At 66.2% G+C, this 18,317-nt stretch overlaps 1 protein-coding gene and 10 non-coding genes across 22 annotated transcripts in view; 4 read left to right on the plus strand and 7 right to left on the minus strand.

Annotated features, from left to right (window-relative positions):
- The window catches only part of FCGR2A (Fc gamma receptor IIa), a 66,033-nt gene extending 62,186 nt beyond the window's left edge, over nucleotides 1–3,847 (minus strand). For 5 of the 12 annotated variants that reach the window (XM_065946880.1, XM_065946897.1, XM_065946888.1 and 2 more), the window contains exon 1: nucleotides 2,356–2,574. The gene's annotated coding sequence lies outside the window, so the exon portion shown is untranslated. Of the gene's footprint in view, nucleotides 1–1,636; nucleotides 1,656–2,355; nucleotides 2,576–2,880; nucleotides 2,896–3,830 lie in introns of those variants that run through there. The other 7 variants (XM_065946858.1, XM_065946873.1, XM_065946905.1 and 4 more) reach the window with 5 other exon arrangements.
- On the minus strand, nucleotides 903–974 carry TRNAE-CUC (transfer RNA glutamic acid (anticodon CUC)). Its single transcript has one exon. It is a non-coding gene; the product is annotated as a tRNA-Glu (tRNA).
- TRNAG-UCC (transfer RNA glycine (anticodon UCC)) lies at nucleotides 1,281–1,352 on the minus strand. Its single transcript has one exon. It is a non-coding gene; the product is annotated as a tRNA-Gly (tRNA).
- On the minus strand, nucleotides 2,089–2,160 carry TRNAD-GUC (transfer RNA aspartic acid (anticodon GUC)). Its single transcript has one exon. It is a non-coding gene; the product is annotated as a tRNA-Asp (tRNA).
- Nucleotides 2,694–2,776, plus strand: TRNAL-CAG (transfer RNA leucine (anticodon CAG)). The gene has a single exon. It is a non-coding gene; the product is annotated as a tRNA-Leu (tRNA).
- A 383-nt stretch (nucleotides 3,848–4,230) lies between the features above and the next one.
- Nucleotides 4,231–4,301, plus strand: TRNAG-GCC (transfer RNA glycine (anticodon GCC)). Its single transcript has one exon. It is a non-coding gene; the product is annotated as a tRNA-Gly (tRNA).
- Nucleotides 4,302–10,172: 5,871 nt separating this feature from the next.
- Nucleotides 10,173–10,244, minus strand: TRNAE-CUC (transfer RNA glutamic acid (anticodon CUC)). The gene has a single exon. It is a non-coding gene; the product is annotated as a tRNA-Glu (tRNA).
- A 306-nt stretch (nucleotides 10,245–10,550) lies between these two features.
- Nucleotides 10,551–10,622, minus strand: TRNAG-UCC (transfer RNA glycine (anticodon UCC)). The gene has a single exon. It is a non-coding gene; the product is annotated as a tRNA-Gly (tRNA).
- Nucleotides 10,623–11,358: 736 nt separating this feature from the next.
- On the minus strand, nucleotides 11,359–11,430 carry TRNAD-GUC (transfer RNA aspartic acid (anticodon GUC)). The gene has a single exon. It is a non-coding gene; the product is annotated as a tRNA-Asp (tRNA).
- A 533-nt stretch (nucleotides 11,431–11,963) lies between these two features.
- Nucleotides 11,964–12,046, plus strand: TRNAL-CAG (transfer RNA leucine (anticodon CAG)). Its single transcript has one exon. It is a non-coding gene; the product is annotated as a tRNA-Leu (tRNA).
- Nucleotides 12,047–13,500: 1,454 nt separating this feature from the next.
- Nucleotides 13,501–13,571, plus strand: TRNAG-GCC (transfer RNA glycine (anticodon GCC)). Its single transcript has one exon. It is a non-coding gene; the product is annotated as a tRNA-Gly (tRNA).
- The last annotated feature ends 4,746 nt before the right edge of the window (nucleotides 13,572–18,317 follow it).

The raw sequence follows: 18,317 nt of genomic DNA on the forward strand, positions 1-18,317 counted from the left end.
TCAGTATTTCTCTTACTATGCCTTTGAAATGAGATCACCTATCTAGTTTAAAGGAAATTTAATCATAATCTAACTTAAATTTTATTGATCACAGCAGTCGGTGTTGTGGTTTATTAAACATACCGTCTACACCTATTTTCACGGTTGATGAGTGTAGTGCATTAAAGAGTCAAAATGGGAGCACCTATGCTTCAGAGTCCAAAGTAAAAGGAGGTAGTAGTCACTGTGGAGGTGATATCAGACGCATTCATGTATTGTTGACAAATTCAGTTTTGTAAACTGTATAAGATTTAAGAACAACACCAGCAACCTCATCAATTACCACCAACTATCCCACTGTCTGAGGCACTATCCCAACCCGAAAACCACAATAATTTGCATAACAAGGATTAGGGAAGTTTCGACATTAGGGGGAAAACTCCAAAATGAGGGAGTATCCTGCAATCAAATTAAGAGTTCAACAGAAGTTCAAAGCTCCTGGAAAAGTCTAATATCTATTCATCTTTTGTCCTTCAGCAGAAATGTATTTCTAAATGCATCACCAAAGCTCACGCCCCGACCCACACCCAACCACCAATTACCCTACCAAGCCCACCACCTCAACACCAACACTGATAGCAGGAGAACTACCACAAGCCCAGGAGCATCGCCTCAGCCCCTCAGGAGGGAGGGGGCGGGGGCTGGGAGGCCTGAGGCGGGTCGTGGTGGCAGCGGCGCGAGGTGGCCAGTGCGGCCAAAAGGTTGGCCCCGGGGGACGGCGGGGGTGGCCTGAATCGTGCTTGGGCTGGAGGTGCAGGGTCCCGGGGCCTCTGTGGCAGCGCTGCGCAAGCGTAGGCTAAAAGGGTGGTGGGGTCGCCGGCGAGGAGATGGGCAGGTGGCGGGCGGAGGGGAAGAAGAAAGGCTTCCCTGACCGGGAATCGAACCCGGGCCGCGGCGGTGAGAGCGCCGAATCCTAACCACTAGACCACCAGGGAGCGTCGGGGCTCGGTCCTCGCCTGCTCCCGCTGAACCCAGCGCCTCCGGGCCGCCCGCCCGCGCCACCGTGGTGCCCACACCCGGCCTTCGCAAGGCAAGGCCAGCCGCCCGCCGCGGCCCTGTCAGTCTGCCTGCCCTGGCGTGCCGTCTTGCTCTCAGCAGCCTCAAAACACTGCGCGCGCCGCCGGCTTCTCGCACACACGCCAAAAGCCGCGCGCCGGCTGCCTGGCTCCCTGCTCCCAGCTCTCTCTGCCCCGAATGCCCCTGCCGGGAGGGCGGCGGAGCTCAGCAAAAGGCCGGCCCGCTGCGTTGGCCGGGAATCGAACCCGGGTCAACTGCTTGGAAGGCAGCTATGCTCACCACTATACCACCAACGCTGCTCAGCCCGGGCTGCCGCCAGACGCCGGCCCCGGGCTCGCCCCAGCACACTCTCGCCGCCGCCGCCGCCGCCGCCGCCGCATCCCTGCCTCGACGCCCGGTCAGCCGGAGGCTCTGCGCCGCCGCCGGCGCCACCGGCAGCCCACCAGCAGCCCCATCCGCGCCAGCTCTACGCAGCGGCCGGGATCCCCCGGCCCCAGCGTCCCCGGGGCGGCGCTCCCGCGGCATTGCGGTCCCCCGGCGTTCGCTCCCCGCCGCGGCCCGCGAAGGCCTCCGTCCTCACCCCCGGGGGGCAACGCGGGGCACGCAGCTTCCAGCAGCCAGCCGGCCAAAGCCCTTCTCCACCGTGCGCTGGGAGAGACCACTTCCGACGACGACAGGGGGACACTGGAGCCAGCCGCCTGCAGGCGTCCCCGCGCTGTGCCGCCCCGCGCCGCTGGGGCGCGGCGAGCCCAGGAGCCCACTGGGGGCAACCGCTGTGGGCGGGCGGGCCGCAAAACCCGGCTATGGTCGGGCAAGGCCGTGGGGTGGCCAAGGAGGCCGTCGCTCCGCCGTGGCGACCGAGCGCCCGGAGACGACAAAGGGCTCAGGCCGGAGGGCTGCACCGGTAGAGGGGGTCGGCGGTGGCCAGGCCGGGCCCCGCCTGGCCCAAAGGCGGACGGAGGAGACGAAGGGCCCTTGGGGGCCAGGCGGCAGGACAGAGAGCCACCGCGGCCACCAAAAAGGCTGTGTTGCCTCCCCGTCGGGGAATCGAACCCCGGTCTCCCGCGTGACAGGCGGGGATACTCACCACTATACTAACGAGGACGGCGGCGACCGCTCAGCCGCCCGGCCGCTCTCGGGCTTCCGGGCTGCCTGCCCACGCCTCCCCGTGCCCACCACGGGCCCCGACCCGACCGCCCACCAAACCAACCGCCTCAGTCACAGAGGCGGCCCGCGACCCCGACAGGGACCCGGACCCCCCCAGGGCACTGGACACTCCTCGTGCGCGCCGCCTCTTGCCTCCAACGCGGCCATTCCGCCGGGAGAAGGGGGTCCGAGAAGGCAAGCGAGGCTGCGAGGACACGGTGGGCGCGCGCCGGCCCGCGTCTGGCGTGAAGGGGCGCGGGTGAGGAGGGGCCGGTCCGCCAAGGGCCGGGCTGGGTCCGGGGCGCGACCGGCGGCGCAGTCAGGCGCCTCGGCCGGCCCCGTCGCTCACCCACACCAGACGGCCGCCTGCCTGCCTGCCTGCCGGCCTGCCTGCCCGGCGCGGCGCACCGCGCGGCCCGCCACGGGCGCCGCGGCTCGCGCCGCGTCGGGTCTCAGCCAGGCGAGCGGCCACGCGCCCGCCCAGGCCCGCCGTCAGGATGGCCGAGCGGTCTAAGGCGCTGCGTTCAGGTCGCAGTCTCCCCTGGAGGCGTGGGTTCGAATCCCACTCCTGACAAGCCAGCCTTTTGGCCCGCCGCACGAACGCACCCGTCCTCCCCGCGCCACAGCCTTTCTCCACACACACCCGCCCCCTGCCACCTGCACCCCACAACCAGGAACCTTCAGTCCTTCTCAGCGCATCTTTCCTCCTCAGCTGGCTGCGGCTGCAGGTGCTGCTTTTCCGGCCTCCCCGCCTGCCCCTCGCCCACCCTCGCCCACCCTCCCCCTCGCACGGCCCCACCCCCGTCGCCGCCCACGCACGGAGCCCCGCGGCGGGTGGCAAGCCCTCCTCGCTTCGCCGGCGCTGCGACTTCTGCCTGCGGATCGGCCAACTCGCTCTCGCAGCCTTGCTTCCACGTCCGCCCCCCAAGGCCGCTCTCCCGCCGGCCGGCACCCTGTCGGCCGCGCCCGCCCCGCCGGCCCCCCTGCGCCACCCAGCCACACCGAGGCGGCCGAGCCCCCGCCTCGCCCGCCAGGGGGCTGCTGCGTGCCCTCCACGCTTCTCCGCCTTGCGGCCTCGGCCGGGCCACACCTGCCGGCCTCCCGCCCGGGACGCGCGCCACGCAGCCTTGCTGCGGGTCGGCGAACACCGGCCTTCCGTGCACGAGCCCGTCCCGGGAAGGGCGCTCGGCTGGGGTGGGAGCGGAAGCCCTTCGTGCCCGTCCAGCCCACCCACAGGCGCCCAGCCCGCGCCCCGGCCGTCGGCGCCACCGCGCCCGTTCCCGGTGGGGAAGCCGCAGCCCGGGCCGGAGCCAAGCCCGGCCTGGCGTGCTCCCTGCCTCAGCCGGCAGTCCCCGAGCCAGAGGCCGCTCTGCCCAAGGGCCCCTCCTCACCACCACCACCCACCCTGTCAGAGCGGAGCGCCCGGGAGCGCGGTCGGCCAGAGCGCAGGAGCCAGGCTCACACGCCTTTGGGTCCTCGGGCCTGAGCGCCGCTCGGGGCGGCGGCGGGGGCGCCCCGGGGCGTCGCGCTCCCGCGCCCGCGCGCAGCCCGCACAGGCCGAGCCCGGGGTCCCGGCCCCCGCCCGCAGTGGCACGCCCCATCGCGCCCCGGCCGGAAAGCCAGCCCACCAGACGGATTTTGAGTCGGGACCCGGCAGGTCGCTGAGAGGAACGCCGGCGCGCGGCTGCGGCGACCACGCAGCGACTGCCTCCGCCTGGGATCCCGGCGCCGGGCAGACGGCGTCGGCGCCTGGGCCCCTCGGGCGACACCGACAGCGTCGCGACGGCCGTGGTCGGCGCAGAAGGCGCGGGACGGGCCGAGTGGGCCGGCGGCACGCCGCCCCGGGGTCCCTCCGAGAGCGCCGCGCCCCGGGGTCCCGCACGGGCCCGGATCCTGGCTTTCAGGGCGGCCGCCCGTCGTCTCCTGCTCCGATGGAGCAGACAGATGCCCACGGGCGAGCGGTGAGCAGTGACGGGTGGGTGGCGGCCAGCGGCTCTGGGGCAGCGTCGGGCGGCGGCGGCCACCGGTGCATGGGTGGTTCAGTGGTAGAATTCTCGCCTGCCACGCGGGAGGCCCGGGTTCGATTCCCGGCCCATGCAACCCCAGCGTCCCCTTTTGGTCCCGCACTGCAGCCCCAGAGCCGAGCTAGGTCTGCCCGCTCAAAGGCACTCAAGGAAGCGCTCCTGCAACCGCTGGCTGCTACCTGCCGCCCGCTGCCTCTCCCACGCAGCTGCCCACGACCCCTCCCGCCCCCACACACGGTCCTGCTGCCAAGCCGCCGTGGCCCCAAGCCCTGCGGGCTCAGCCGCCCGTGCGCCCAGACACCTCCCTTGTGCTTGCTGGCTTCCTCGCCCGGACCCAGCCGGTGGCTCAGGGATTGCGCTGGAAGGCACACCCCACGGCTCTGGCAGCCGCCGGCCCCACCTCTTCACCTTTCCCAACGTCTGTCTCCAAGCTCCCTGGCTCACTCTCCCCACACTCCGAGAATCACTCACCCTCCGTTTGCACAGCCAGGAGCAAGGAAGTTGCCACATCTGGCAAGGATACCTCCCTTGTCCCTGGAGGGTCCCTGGAGCATCGTCTTGCAGGAGGAGTTCCTCAGAAGGCCACACACTCCCTCCCGGCCCTGGGCCCAGATCGGTTTCCAACAGCAACGCCCTCACCACCTCACACACCACCCCCTCCCCTGAAAACCTCCTGCCCGTCTCACCTCAGCATCAGCCCTGCTCTGCCAGTAACACCACCTCAGCCTGCGCCCTCACCATGCCCCTGCTCGCCCAAATGCACCCATCCCACCCAACCCCCACCCCGGCTCCCCACCTCCCCCATCTCCGCTACGCCCCCCCCCGCCCCACCCCGCCCGCGCGGGCACACACACACACACACACACACACACGCACACACGCACACGCACACACACACGTCCGGTTCCTCCCCGAGCCATCCCAAATCCTACTCTTGTCAAGGAACCTGCCTTTGCGTTTGTCCCACTGGCCCGTCTCCCCCAGCCCCCACCCCAACCCTTGGCCTGCTCCTTTATCTGCTTCTTCCAACGCGAGTAGAACTGATTTACTTTCCTGGGTTCGTCTCAGGTGCACGGCACAGTGCTTCAGTCCCCTGTTCTTTTCCAGTGGAGGTTAAGGCGAGATACGAATACAGATCTCATGCTACAGAGGAAAGCTTTGTTGCTTATCTCCTCTGAGTATACTAGTTCCTCTCTCTTGATCCGACTCCAACTTCGTCCGTCCGCTGCCTCTCCCCTTGGGTAGCCCTATGGACGTTTTCTACGTCTGAACGTCGGTTGCCCCTTTGCACATAGATTCATTTGCATTCATTGGCACAGTCCACAGAGCTTTGTCGCTCTCCACCCGACTCACTTCACTCAGTGGACCCCTTCTATGGGTCCGTCCAGCGTTGGGGCCCGTGGCGATGGCCGCTCCTTCTTGGAGGCTGCGTCAGATTCCACGGTACACACATACCTCTTCTTCTCGTGCCGGCCACGTGCCGCCGGGCACTTGGGCGTTCCCCAAGTCTCGGCTCAGGCACAGAGGGCTGCGATGACCCTGGGGGATGCCTGCATCTCTTCCCATCAGGGATGTTGTCTTTTCCCGATGGGTACCCGGGATTGGGTTTGCTGGATCATGACATAAGCTCTTCTTTTTCCTATTGCTGGACTGATCCTCGACTGATTGACTTCCAGGGAGCAGTAGTTGTTGTTCTGGAAGTGTAGCTGATCTACACCCTGGTGTCCGTTTCCGCTGGACAGCGTAGTGATTCAGTCCTGTTTGTGTACCATGATGTTTTCAGATCGGTTTCCATTACAGGGGGTGACAGGAGATTGGATCCTCTTCCCTGTGGTATCCTGTGTGTCTTTGGTGGTCGTCTCCTTTCTACTCAGCACTAGTACGGTGTATCCGTTGAGCCCGGCTCTTCATTCATTCCTCCGTCCCTGACTTTGCCCTTGGGAAGCCCAAAGCTGCTTTCCTGCCTCTCGGGGGCTGTCGCTGTTTGGCACAGGGATGAATTTGTACCACACTTTCGACTCCACCCATCTGTGATCTTGTCTGTTTGACTTCCCTCAGCAAGGGTCATATTCTGCAGCTCCGGCCGCTGTTGCTGCCAGTGACGCTACGTGACTCTTGTGGACGGCTCAGGGACATCCTGTTCTCTCCCTTTCTCTGACAGCGCATCTTCGTGGGTGAGCCGCTGGGGATGGGCACTAGGGGCTTCTCCCCGTCTTGGCTATGGCAAACGGTTCTGCTACGGCCGTGGGGTTTGCATGTGCCTTTCTGAATGAAGAGTTAAGCCTTTCACGGACATGGACCCCGCTCGCCTGTCTCCCGCTTACTTACTTACCTATGTATTCATAGGTAACTTTTGAAAGCTACTCCAAAGTCGTAGTAGCGGTTGTTGTGGAAGTAGAGTGGATTTCCAACACTGTGCTCCTTTCCGATGGACCGCAAGGTGATTCTGGTTTCCAGGTACAGATTTCAGATTTCATGTATGTTTTCAGACTCTTTTCCACTTGAGGTTATTACAGGGCACTGACTCCTTTTGCCTGTGTTGAACTGGACAACCTTGGTCCGTCTCCCTTTATAGGCGGTCCTGCGTATCTGTTCGTTGCAGCTCCAGAGTCATCCCTCCACCGCTGCCTTTCTGCCTGCGTTACCCTAAGGCGGTGTTCTGCGTGAGTCGGTCTCTCTTCGGCAGATAGGCTCGTTTTATAGCCTTTTGCACGTTCCACAAGCCTTTGTCCAGCTCAGTCTGATATTCTCCACCAGGTCTAAGAGTCGCTAGGTCCATCATTGCTCGTGACAAATGGCAATCCTTTCCTTTCTTCTCTAGGACCGAGTGATCGTTCCATGGGACATCTGTGCCACATCTCCCTGGGCCCGCCGTCTGTGGATGGGCACTGGGGTTTCTTCCGTGTCGTGGCTATGGCAACTGGCGCTGCAGTGTGCTCGGCGGCGTATGGACCTGTAGACCTCGCCCAGGCGTGTTCTCTGCGGGTATGTACCCAGGACGGGGTGTGCTCGGTCAGATGGGAGCTCTCTTTGGGCCTCATGAAATCCCAGGCATCCCCGCTGCCAAACACCACCCCCATCCCACCCTGAGCGCCCAGCAGTGGCACACCCGAGACCGGACATCAGGTCCTGATGAGTGGGGACTTGGGTCTCCGGGGCGGGACGGTGGGCCCACCCTGTGCCGACCGCGTGCGGCCCCCGTTCTGGCACTCCGTTTCTGTGGCTCGCTTGCCAGCGTCCTAGCCAGCGCCCGGAGCCCCAGCCCACCGCCGAGCCTGAGCAGTCTGGGGCACCGCGCCCCAGGGTGGCACGCACGCTCACACGGCGTGCTCTACCACCGCCTCCCTCACGCCACCGCCGCCTCACGGTCACCGCCTGCCCTCTGCCTCTCCCGCCAGCACCCAGGCTCGGCCCCATCTACCCGCCACCGTCCCCCTGCAGCCCCGGGCCATCTCTCACACGTCCTGCCCTGCCCTGGCACTCACCAGTGCGGGCCTGCGTCCGGCTCCGCAGACCCGCCCCTACCACCCGCCCACCCCGACCGCAGACCTGTCCCAGCCTCACACATGTGCCTGGCACGGCGTCGCCACAGCCTCCACCCTTCTGCAGAGGCCCTGCTCGAGTGGCCAGCCCATCTTTCGGCCAGGTCCCCGCGAGCCCCACGCCTCCCCTTCCCGCCGGCCCTCCACGCAGACGCCCCGCCCAAGCGCCCCTGGGCCCGCCTCCCTGCGCCGCCCCCTCCCCCTGCGATGGCTCTGCTCCGGTCCCTGATCCACGTGGGGGCGTGCACCAGCCATGGCCCCAGGCACCCTCGTCCCGCAGTCTCACCCACGCACGCTGACGCCCACGGCCCGGCAGGGGCGTCGAGGAAACCTCCTGCGGCGCCGGCGAACACGCGTCGGGCCGCAGGGGCTCCTTCTCCCCAGGGGACACGCCTTTGTCCCGTCGCCCCCGAGCGAGCCGCCCTCGCCGCACGGTGGTGCCCTTCGTCGGCCGTCCACTCCCCCACCCCTCCAAAGGACACAGTCGTTCAACAGTCGTGAAACCCTTTGGAGATAGATGGGCCCAAGATTGGGTAAGAGGAGACTGTGGTGGGCGATGACCCCCGGGGAGAGTTCCTAGGGGAAGACGAAGACAGTATGTGGAGGGGAGGGAGTCGATCCTGGACAGACAGTTTGGAGAGAATGGCAAAGTAGTAGATGTCATATCTAGGGCAGGGGTGCGTGGAACAGGGCGCTTGTGTGTGTGTGTGTGTGTGTCTGGGTGTGGGTGCGCCCGGGTGCCCAACTTTGGTTAGTTGTCGGGGACGGACATCTGGGTAAACCTTGCCTCACTCCGGTAGGATTGAGAGCTGTGGTCAGGCAAGGGAAACACCATGTTGGTCGGCTTGTCCACCCTGGCCGGCATCGCTGCCTCGGGCGCATCTGCCGCCTCCCGGCTGGTTGGCTGGGTTTTCCCGGCCGGCCCGGCCCGCCGGGATCTGCGTGCTCTCTCACTTCCCCCGCGCGGTGCTGTGACTCGCAGCACAGGCCCACATTCGTCTTCACCCCCTTTGGCTCGGGGAGAGCGAAGAAGAACTCAAGAGCCTCTTGATGAAAGTGAAAGAGGAGAGTGAAAAACTTGGCCTCAGACTCAACATTCAGAAAACTAAGATCGTGGCATCCGGTCCCATCACTTCATGGCAAATAGATGGGGAGACAATGGAAACCGGGAGAGACTTCATTTGGGGCGGGGGCTCCCACAAATCACTGCAGTCGGTGGCCGCGGCCATGAAATTAAAAGACGTCCGCCTCTTGGGAGGAAAGCTATGACCAAGCTAGACAGCATGTCGAAAAGCAGAGACGTGACGCTGCCACGAGGGTCCATCTCGTGAAAGTCACGGTCTGTCCAGCAGTCACGGACAGATGTGAGAGTTGGAGTATAAAGAAAGCTGAGCGCTGAAGAATCGATGCTTTTGAACTGCGGTGTTGGAGAAGACTCTTGAGAGTCCCTTGGACTGCCAGGAGATCCAACCAGTCAATCCCAGAGGAAATGAGTCCTGAATATTGACTGGAAGGCCTGAGGCTGAAGCTGACACTTCAGTCCTCTGGCCACCTGAGGCAAAGGACTGACTCCCTGGAAAAGACCTCGATGGAAGGCAGGAGGAGACGGGGACGACACGACACGCCAGAAGGTGAGATGGTTGGATGGCACCGCCGACTCGATGGACACGAGTTTGAGCAAGCTGCGGGAGTTGGTGATGGCCAGGGAAGCCTGGGCTGCTGCAGTGCACTGAGCGACTGAACCCATCGATACCGATGCCTCCCGGGCGCCGTGGTCCGCCTCCCAGAGCCCACTCAGGACCAGAGCTCACTTGGAGTCACCGGCGGCGCACGGGAGTCACAACCAGCCCGGGACCTGGCACTCAATGGCCAAGCCGCCCAGAGAGGTGGCTGGGCATGCGGGACATGGGAAGGCAGGCGTGTCTGTGGCCACTGGCCCCACTCCCAGAGGCAGATCCCCCTCGCTCGTCTTCGGCTGTGGCCACCGCCGCGGCCGCTGCCGGCCCACGCTGGCGACCACCACAGCCCACGCCCTGACCCCTATCCCCACCCGCCCTGTCCGACCCCACCTCCTCCCCACCACTGACAGCAGGAGAAGCAGCACAAGCCCAGGAGCATCGCCGCCATCGCCGCCGCCACCAGGGGCAGCAGCCGCAGCCCCTCAGGAGGGAGGGGGCGGGGGCTGGGAGGCCTGAGGCGGGTCGTGGTGGCAGCGGCGCGAGGTGGCCAGTGCGGCCAAAAGGTTGGCCCCGGGGGACGGCGGGGGTGGCCTGAATCGTGCTTGGGCTGGAGGTGCAGGGTCCCGGGGCCTCTGTGGCAGCGCTGCGCAAGCGTAGGCTAAAAGGGTGGTGGGGTCGCCGGCGAGGAGATGGGCAGGTGGCGGGCGGAGGGGAAGAAGAAAGGCTTCCCTGACCGGGAATCGAACCCGGGCCGCGGCGGTGAGAGCGCCGAATCCTAACCACTAGACCACCAGGGAGCGTCGGGGCTCGGTCCTCGCCTGCTCCCGCTGAACCCAGCGCCTCCGGGCCGCCCGCCCGCGCCACCGTGGTGCCCACACCCGGCCTTCGCAAGGCAAGGCCAGCCGCCCGCCGCGGCCCTGTCAGTCTGCCTGCCCTGGCGTGCCGTCTTGCTCTCAGCAGCCTCAAAACACTGCGCGCGCCGCCGGCTTCTCGCACACACGCCAAAAGCCGCGCGCCGGCTGCCTGGCTCCCTGCTCCCAGCTCTCTCTGCCCCGAATGCCCCTGCCGGGAGGGCGGCGGAGCTCAGCAAAAGGCCGGCCCGCTGCGTTGGCCGGGAATCGAACCCGGGTCAACTGCTTGGAAGGCAGCTATGCTCACCACTATACCACCAACGCTGCTCAGCCCGGGCCGCCGCCAGACGCCGGCCCCGGGCTCGCCCCAGCACACTCTCGCCGCCGCCGCCGCCGCCGCCGCCGCATCCCTGCCTCGACGCCCGGTCAGCCGGAGGCTCTGCGCCGCCGCCGGCGCCACCGGCAGCCCACCAGCAGCCCCATCCGCGCCAGCTCTACGCAGCGGCCGGGATCCCCCGGCCCCAGCGTCCCCGGGGCGGCGCTCCCGCGGCATTGCGGTCCCCCGGCGTTCGCTCCCCGCCGCGGCCCGCGAAGGCCTCCGTCCTCACCCCCGGGGGGCAACGCGGGGCACGCAGCTTCCAGCAGCCAGCCGGCCAAAGCCCTTCTCCACCGTGCGCTGGGAGAGACCACTTCCGACGACGACAGGGGGACACTGGAGCCAGCCGCCTGCAGGCGTCCCCGCGCTGTGCCGCCCCGCGCCGCTGGGGCGCGGCGAGCCCAGGAGCCCACTGGGGGCAACCGCTGTGGGCGGGCGGGCCGCAAAACCCGGCTATGGTCGGGCAAGGCCGTGGGGTGGCCAAGGAGGCCGTCGCTCCGCCGTGGCGACCGAGCGCCCGGAGACGACAAAGGGCTCAGGCCGGAGGGCTGCACCGGTAGAGGGGGTCGGCGGTGGCCAGGCCGGGCCCCGCCTGGCCCAAAGGCGGACGGAGGAGACGAAGGGCCCTTGGGGGCCAGGCGGCAGGACAGAGAGCCACCGCGGCCACCAAAAAGGCTGTGTTGCCTCCCCGTCGGGGAATCGAACCCCGGTCTCCCGCGTGACAGGCGGGGATACTCACCACTATACTAACGAGGACGGCGGCGACCGCTCAGCCGCCCGGCCGCTCTCGGGCTTCCGGGCTGCCTGCCCACGCCTCCCCGTGCCCACCACGGGCCCCGACCCGACCGCCCACCAAACCAACCGCCTCAGTCACAGAGGCGGCCCGCGACCCCGACAGGGACCCGGACCCCCCCGGGGCACTGGACACTCCTCGTGCGCGCCGCCTCTTGCCTCCAACGCGGCCATTCCGCCGGGAGAAGGGGGTCCGAGAAGGCAAGCGAGGCTGCGAGGACACGGTGGGCGCGCGCCGGCCCGCGTCTGGCGTGAAGGGGCGCGGGTGAGGAGGGGCCGGTCCGCCAAGGGCCGGGCTGGGTCCGGGGCGCGACCGGCGGCGCAGTCAGGCGCCTCGGCCGGCCCCGTCGCTCACCCACACCAGACGGCCGCCTGCCTGCCTGCCTGCCGGCCTGCCTGCCCGGCGCGGCGCACCGCGCGGCCCGCCACGGGCGCCGCGGCTCGCGCCGCGTCGGGTCTCAGCCAGGCGAGCGGCCACGCGCCCGCCCAGGCCCGCCGTCAGGATGGCCGAGCGGTCTAAGGCGCTGCGTTCAGGTCGCAGTCTCCCCTGGAGGCGTGGGTTCGAATCCCACTCCTGACAAGCCAGCCTTTTGGCCCGCCGCACGAACGCACCCGTCCTCCCCGCGCCACAGCCTTTCTCCACACACACCCGCCCCCTGCCACCTGCACCCCACAACCAGGAACCTTCAGTCCTTCTCAGCGCATCTTTCCTCCTCAGCTGGCTGCGGCTGCAGGTGCTGCTTTTCCGGCCTCCCCGCCTGCCCCTCGCCCACCCTCGCCCACCCTCCCCCTCGCACGGCCCCACCCCCGTCGCCGCCCACGCACGGAGCCCCGCGGCGGGTGGCAAGCCCTCCTCGCTTCGCGGGCGCTGCGACTTCTGCCTGCGGATCGGCCAACTCGCTCTCGCAGCCTTGCTTCCACGTCCGCCCCCCAAGGCCGCTCTCCCGCCGGCCGGCACCCTGTCGGCCGCGCCCGCCCCGCCGGCCCCCCTGCGCCACCCAGCCACACCGAGGCGGCCGAGCCCCCGCCTCGCCCGCCAGGGGGCTGCTGCGTGCCCTCCACGCTTCTCCGCCTTGCGGCCTCGGCCGGGCCACACCTGCCGGCCTCCCGCCCGGGACGCGCGCCACGCAGCCTTGCTGCGGGTCGGCGAACACCGGCCTTCCGTGCACGAGCCCGTCCCGGGAAGGGCGCTCGGCTGGGGTGGGAGCGGAAGCCCTTCGTGCCCGTCCAGCCCACCCACAGGCGCCCAGCCCGCGCCCCGGCCGTCGGCGCCACCGCGCCCGTTCCCGGTGGGGAAGCCGCAGCCCGGGCCGGAGCCAAGCCCGGCCTGGCGTGCTCCCTGCCTCAGCCGGCAGTCCCCGAGCCAGAGGCCGCTCTGCCCAAGGGCCCCTCCTCACCACCACCACCCACCCTGTCAGAGCGGAGCGCCCGGGAGCGCGGTCGGCCAGAGCGCAGGAGCCAGGCTCACACGCCTTTGGGTCCTCGGGCCTGAGCGCCGCTCGGGGCGGCGGCGGGGGCGCCCCGGGGCGTCGCGCTCCCGCGCCCGCGCGCAGCCCGCACAGGCCGAGCCCGGGGTCCCGGCCCCCGCCCGCAGTGGCACGCCCCATCGCGCCCCGGCCGGAAAGCCAGCCCACCAGACGGATTTTGAGTCGGGACCCGGCAGGTCGCTAAGAGGAACGCCGGCGCGCGGCTGCGGCGACCACGCAGCGACTGCCTCCGCCTGGGATCCCGGCGCCGGGCAGACGGCGTCGGCGCCTGGGCCCCTCGGGCGACACCGACAGCGTCGCGACGGCCGTGGTCGGCGCAGAAGGCGCGGGACGGGCCGAGTGGGCCGGCGGCACGCCGCCCCGGGGTCCCTCCGAGAGCGCCGCGCCCCGGGGTCCCGCACGGGCCCGGATCCTGGCTTTCAGGGCGGCCGCCCGTCGTCTCCTGCTCCGATGGAGCAGACAGATGCCCACGGGCGAGCGGTGAGCAGTGACGGGTGGGTGGCGGCCAGCGGCTCTGGGGCAGCGTCGGGCGGCGGCGGCCACCGGTGCATGGGTGGTTCAGTGGTAGAATTCTCGCCTGCCACGCGGGAGGCCCGGGTTCGATTCCCGGCCCATGCAACCCCAGCGTCCCCTTTTGGTCCCGCACTGCAGCCCCAGAGCCGAGCTAGGTCTGCCCGCTCAAAGGCACTCAAGGAAGCGCTCCTGCAACCGCTGGCTGCTACCTGCCGCCCGCTGCCTCTCCCACGCAGCTGCCCACGACCCCTCCCGCCCCCACACACGGTCCTGCTGCCAAGCCGCCGTGGCCCCAAGCCCTGCGGGCTCAGCCGCCCGTGCGCCCAGACACCTCCCTTGTGCTTGCTGGCTTCCTCGCCCGGACCCAGCCGGTGGCTCAGGGATTGCGCTGGAAGGCACACCCCACGGCTCTGGCAGCCGCCGGCCCCACCTCTTCACCTTTCCCAACGTCTGTCTCCAAGCTCCCTGGCTCACTCTCCCCACACTCCGAGAATCACTCACCCTCCGTTTGCACAGCCAGGAGCAAGGAAGTTGCCACATCTGGCAAGGATACCTCCCTTGTCCCTGGAGGGTCCCTGGAGCATCGTCTTGCAGGAGGAGTTCCTCAGAAGGCCACACACTCCCTCCCGGCCCTGGGCCCAGATCGGTTTCCAACAGCAACGCCCTCACCACCTCACACACCACCCCCTCCCCTGAAAACCTCCTGCCCGTCTCACCTCAGCATCAGCCCTGCTCTGCCAGTAACACCACCTCAGCCTGCGCCCTCACCATGCCCCTGCTCGCCCAAATGCACCCATCCCACCCAACCCCCACCCCGGCTCCCCACCTCCCCCATCTCCGCTACGCCCCCCCCCGCCCCACCCCGCCCGCGCGGGCACACACACACACACACACACACACACGCACACACGCACACGCACACACACACGTCCGGTTCCTCCCCGAGCCATCCCAAATCCTACTCTTGTCAAGGAACCTGCCTTTGCGTTTGTCCCACTGGCCCGTCTCCCCCAGCCCCCACCCCAACCCTTGGCCTGCTCCTTTATCTGCTTCTTCCAACGCGAGTAGAACTGATTTACTTTCCTGGGTTCGTCTCAGGTGCACGGCACAGTGCTTCAGTCCCCTGTTCTTTTCCAGTGGAGGTTAAGGCGAGATACGAATACAGATCTCATGCTACAGAGGAAAGCTTTGTTGCTTATCTCCTCTGAGTATACTAGTTCCTCTCTCTTGATCCGACTCCAACTTCGTCCGTCCGCTGCCTCTCCCCTTGGGTAGCCCTATGGACGTTTTCTACGTCTGAACGTCGGTTGCCCCTTTGCACATAGATTCATTTGCATTCATTGGCACAGTCCACAGAGCTTTGTCGCTCTCCACCCGACTCACTTCACTCAGTGGACCCCTTCTATGGGTCCGTCCAGCGTTGGGGCCCGTGGCGATGGCCGCTCCTTCTTGGAGGCTGCGTCAGATTCCACGGTATACACATACCTCTTCTTCTCGTGCCGGCCACGTGCCGCCGGGCACTTGGGCGTTCCCCAAGTCTCGGCTCAGGCACAGAGGGCTGCGATGACCCTGGGGGATGCCTGCATCTCTTCCCATCAGGGATGTTGTCTTTTCCCGATGGGTACCCGGGATTGGGTTTGCTGGATCATGACATAAGCTCTTCTTTTTCCTATTGCTGGACTGATCCTCGACTGATTGACTTCCAGGGAGCAGTAGTTGTTGTTCTGGAAGTGTAGCTGATCTACACCCTGGTGTCCGTTTCCGCTGGACAGCGTAGTGATTCAGTCCTGTTTGTGTACCATGATGTTTTCAGATCGGTTTCCATTACAGGGGGTGACAGGAGATTGGATCCTCTTCCCTGTGGTATCCTGTGTGTCTTTGGTGGTCGTCTCCTTTCTACTCAGCACTAGTACGGTGTATCCGTTGAGCCCGGCTCTTCATTCATTCCTCCGTCCCTGACTTTGCCCTTGGGAAGCCCAAAGCTGCTTTCCTGCCTCTCGGGGGCTGTCGCTGTTTGGCACAGGGATGAATTTGTACCACACTTTCGACTCCACCCATCTGTGATCTTGTCTGTTTGACTTCCCTCAGCAAGGGTCATATTCTGCAGCTCCGGCCGCTGTTGCTGCCAGTGACGCTACGTGACTCTTGTGGACGGCTCAGGGACATCCTGTTCTCTCCCTTTCTCTGACAGCGCATCTTCGTGGGTGAGCCGCTGGGGATGGGCACTAGGGGCTTCTCCCCGTCTTGGCTATGGCAAACGGTTCTGCTACGGCCGTGGGGTTTGCATGTGCCTTTCTGAATGAAGAGTTAAGCCTTTCACGGACATGGACCCCGCTCGCCTGTCTCCCGCTTACTTACTTACCTATGTATTCATAGGTAACTTTTGAAAGCTACTCCAAAGTCGTAGTAGCGGTTGTTGTGGAAGTAGAGTGGATTTCCAACACTGTGCTCCTTTCCGATGGACCGCAAGGTGATTCTGGTTTCCAGGTACAGATTTCAGATTTCATGTATGTTTTCAGACTCTTTTCCACTTGAGGTTATTACAGGGCACTGACTCCTTTTGCCTGTGTTGAACTGGACAACCTTGGTCCGTCTCCCTTTATAGGCGGTCCTGCGTATCTGTTCGTTGCAGCTCCAGAGTCATCCCTCCACCGCTGCCTTTCTGCCTGCGTTACCCTAAGGCGGTGTTCTGCGTGAGTCGGTCTCTCTTCGGCAGATAGGCTCGTTTTATAGCCTTTTGCACGTTCCACAAGCCTTTGTCCAACTCAGTCTGATATTCTCCACCAGGTCTAAGAGTCGCTAGGTCCATCATTGCTCGTGACAAATGGCAATCCTTTCCTTTCTTCTCTAGGACCGAGTGATCGTTCCATGGGACATCTGTGCCACATCTCCCTGGGCCCGCCGTCTGTGGATGGGCACTGGGGTTTCTTCCGTGTCGTGGCTATGGCAACTGGCGCTGCAGTGTGCTCGGCGGCGTATGGACCTGTAGACCTCGCCCAGGCGTGTTCTCTGCGGGTATGTACCCAGGACGGGGTGTGCTCGGTCAGATGGGAGCTCTCTTTGGGCCTCATGAAATCCCAGGCATCCCCGCTGCCAAACACCACCCCCATCCCACCCTGAGCGCCCAGCAGTGGCACACCCGAGACCGGACATCAGGTCCTGATGAGTGGGGACTTGGGTCTCCGGGGCGGGACGGTGGGCCCACCCTGTGCCGACCGCGTGCGGCCCCCGTTCTGGCACTCCGTTTCTGTGGCTCGCTTGCCAGCGTCCTAGCCAGCGCCCGGAGCCCCAGCCCACCGCCGAGCCTGAGCAGTCTGGGGCACCGCGCACCAGGGTGGCACGCACGCTCACACGGCGTGCTCTACCACCGCCTCCCTCACGCCACCGCCGCCTCACGGTCACCGCCTGCCCTCTGCCTCTCCCGCCAGCCCCCAGGCTCGGCCCCATCTACCCGCCACCGTCCCCCTGCAGCCCCGGGCCATCTCTCACACGTCCTGCCCTGCCCTGGCACTCACCAGTGCGGGCCTGCGTCCGGCTCCGCAGACCCGCCCCTACCACCCGCCCACCCCGACCGCAGACCTGTCCCAGCCTCACACATGTGCCTGGCACGGCGTCGCCACAGCCTCCACCCTTCTGCAGAGGCCCTGCTCGAGTGGCCAGCCCATCTTTCGGCCAGGTCCCCGCGAGCCCCACGCCTCCCCTTCCCGCCGGCCCTCCACGCAGACGCCCCGCCCAAGCGCCCCTGGGCCCGCCTCCCTGCGCCGCCCCCTCCCCCTGCGATGGCTCTGCTCCGGTCCCTGATCCACGTGGGGGCGTGCACCAGCCATGGCCCCAGGCACCCTCATCCCGCAGTCTCACCCACGCACGCTGACGCCCACGGCCCGGCAGGGGCGTCGAGGAAACCTCCTGCGGCGACGGCGAACACGCGTCGGGCCGCAGGGGCTCCTTCTCCCCAGGGGACACGCCTTTGTCCCGTCGCCCCCGAGCGAGCCGCCCTCGCCGCACGGTGGTGCCCTTCGTCGGCCGTCCACTCCCCCACCCCTCCAAAGGACACAGTCGTTCAACAGTCGTGAAACCCTTTGGAGATAGACGGGCCCAAGATTGGGTAAGAGGAGACTGTGGTGGGCGATGACCCCCGGGGAGAGTTCCTAGGGGAAGACGAAGACAGTATGTGGAGGGGAGGGAGTCGATCCTGGACAGACAGTTTGGAGAGAATGGCAAAGTAGTAGATGTCATATCTAGGGCAGGGGTGCGTGGAACAGGGCGCTTGTGTGTGTGTGTGTGTGTGTCTGGGTGTGGGTGCGCCCGGGTGCCCAACTTTGGTTAGTTGTCGGGGACGGACATCTGGGTAAACCTTGCCTCACTCCGGTAGGATTGAGAGCTGTGGTCAGGCAAGGGAAACACCATGTTGGTCGGCTTGTCCACCCTGGCCGGCATCGCTGCCTCGGGCGCATCTGCCGCCTCCCGGCTGGTTGGCTGGGTTTTCCCGGCCGGCCCGGCCCGCCGGGATCTGCGTGCTCTCTCACTTCCCCCGCGCGGTGCTGTGACTCGCAGCACAGGCCCACATTCGTCTTCACCCCCTTTGGCTCGGGGAGAGCGAAGAAGAACTCAAGAGCCTCTTGATGAAAGTGAAAGAGGAGAGTGAAAAACTTGGCCTCAGACTCAACATTCAGAAAACTAAGATCGTGGCATCCGGTCCCATCACTTCATGGCAAATAGATGGGGAGACAATGGAAACCGGGAGAGACTTCATTTGGGGCGGGGGCTCCCACAAATCACTGCAGTCGGTGGCCGCGGCCATGAAATTAAAAGACGTCCGCCTCTTGGGAGGAAAGCTATGACCAAGCTAGA

This window comes from Muntiacus reevesi, chromosome 1 (genome assembly GCF_963930625.1).
Source record: "Muntiacus reevesi chromosome 1, mMunRee1.1, whole genome shotgun sequence".
In the NCBI taxonomy this organism is placed as follows: Eukaryota; Metazoa; Chordata; class Mammalia; order Artiodactyla; family Cervidae; genus Muntiacus; species Muntiacus reevesi.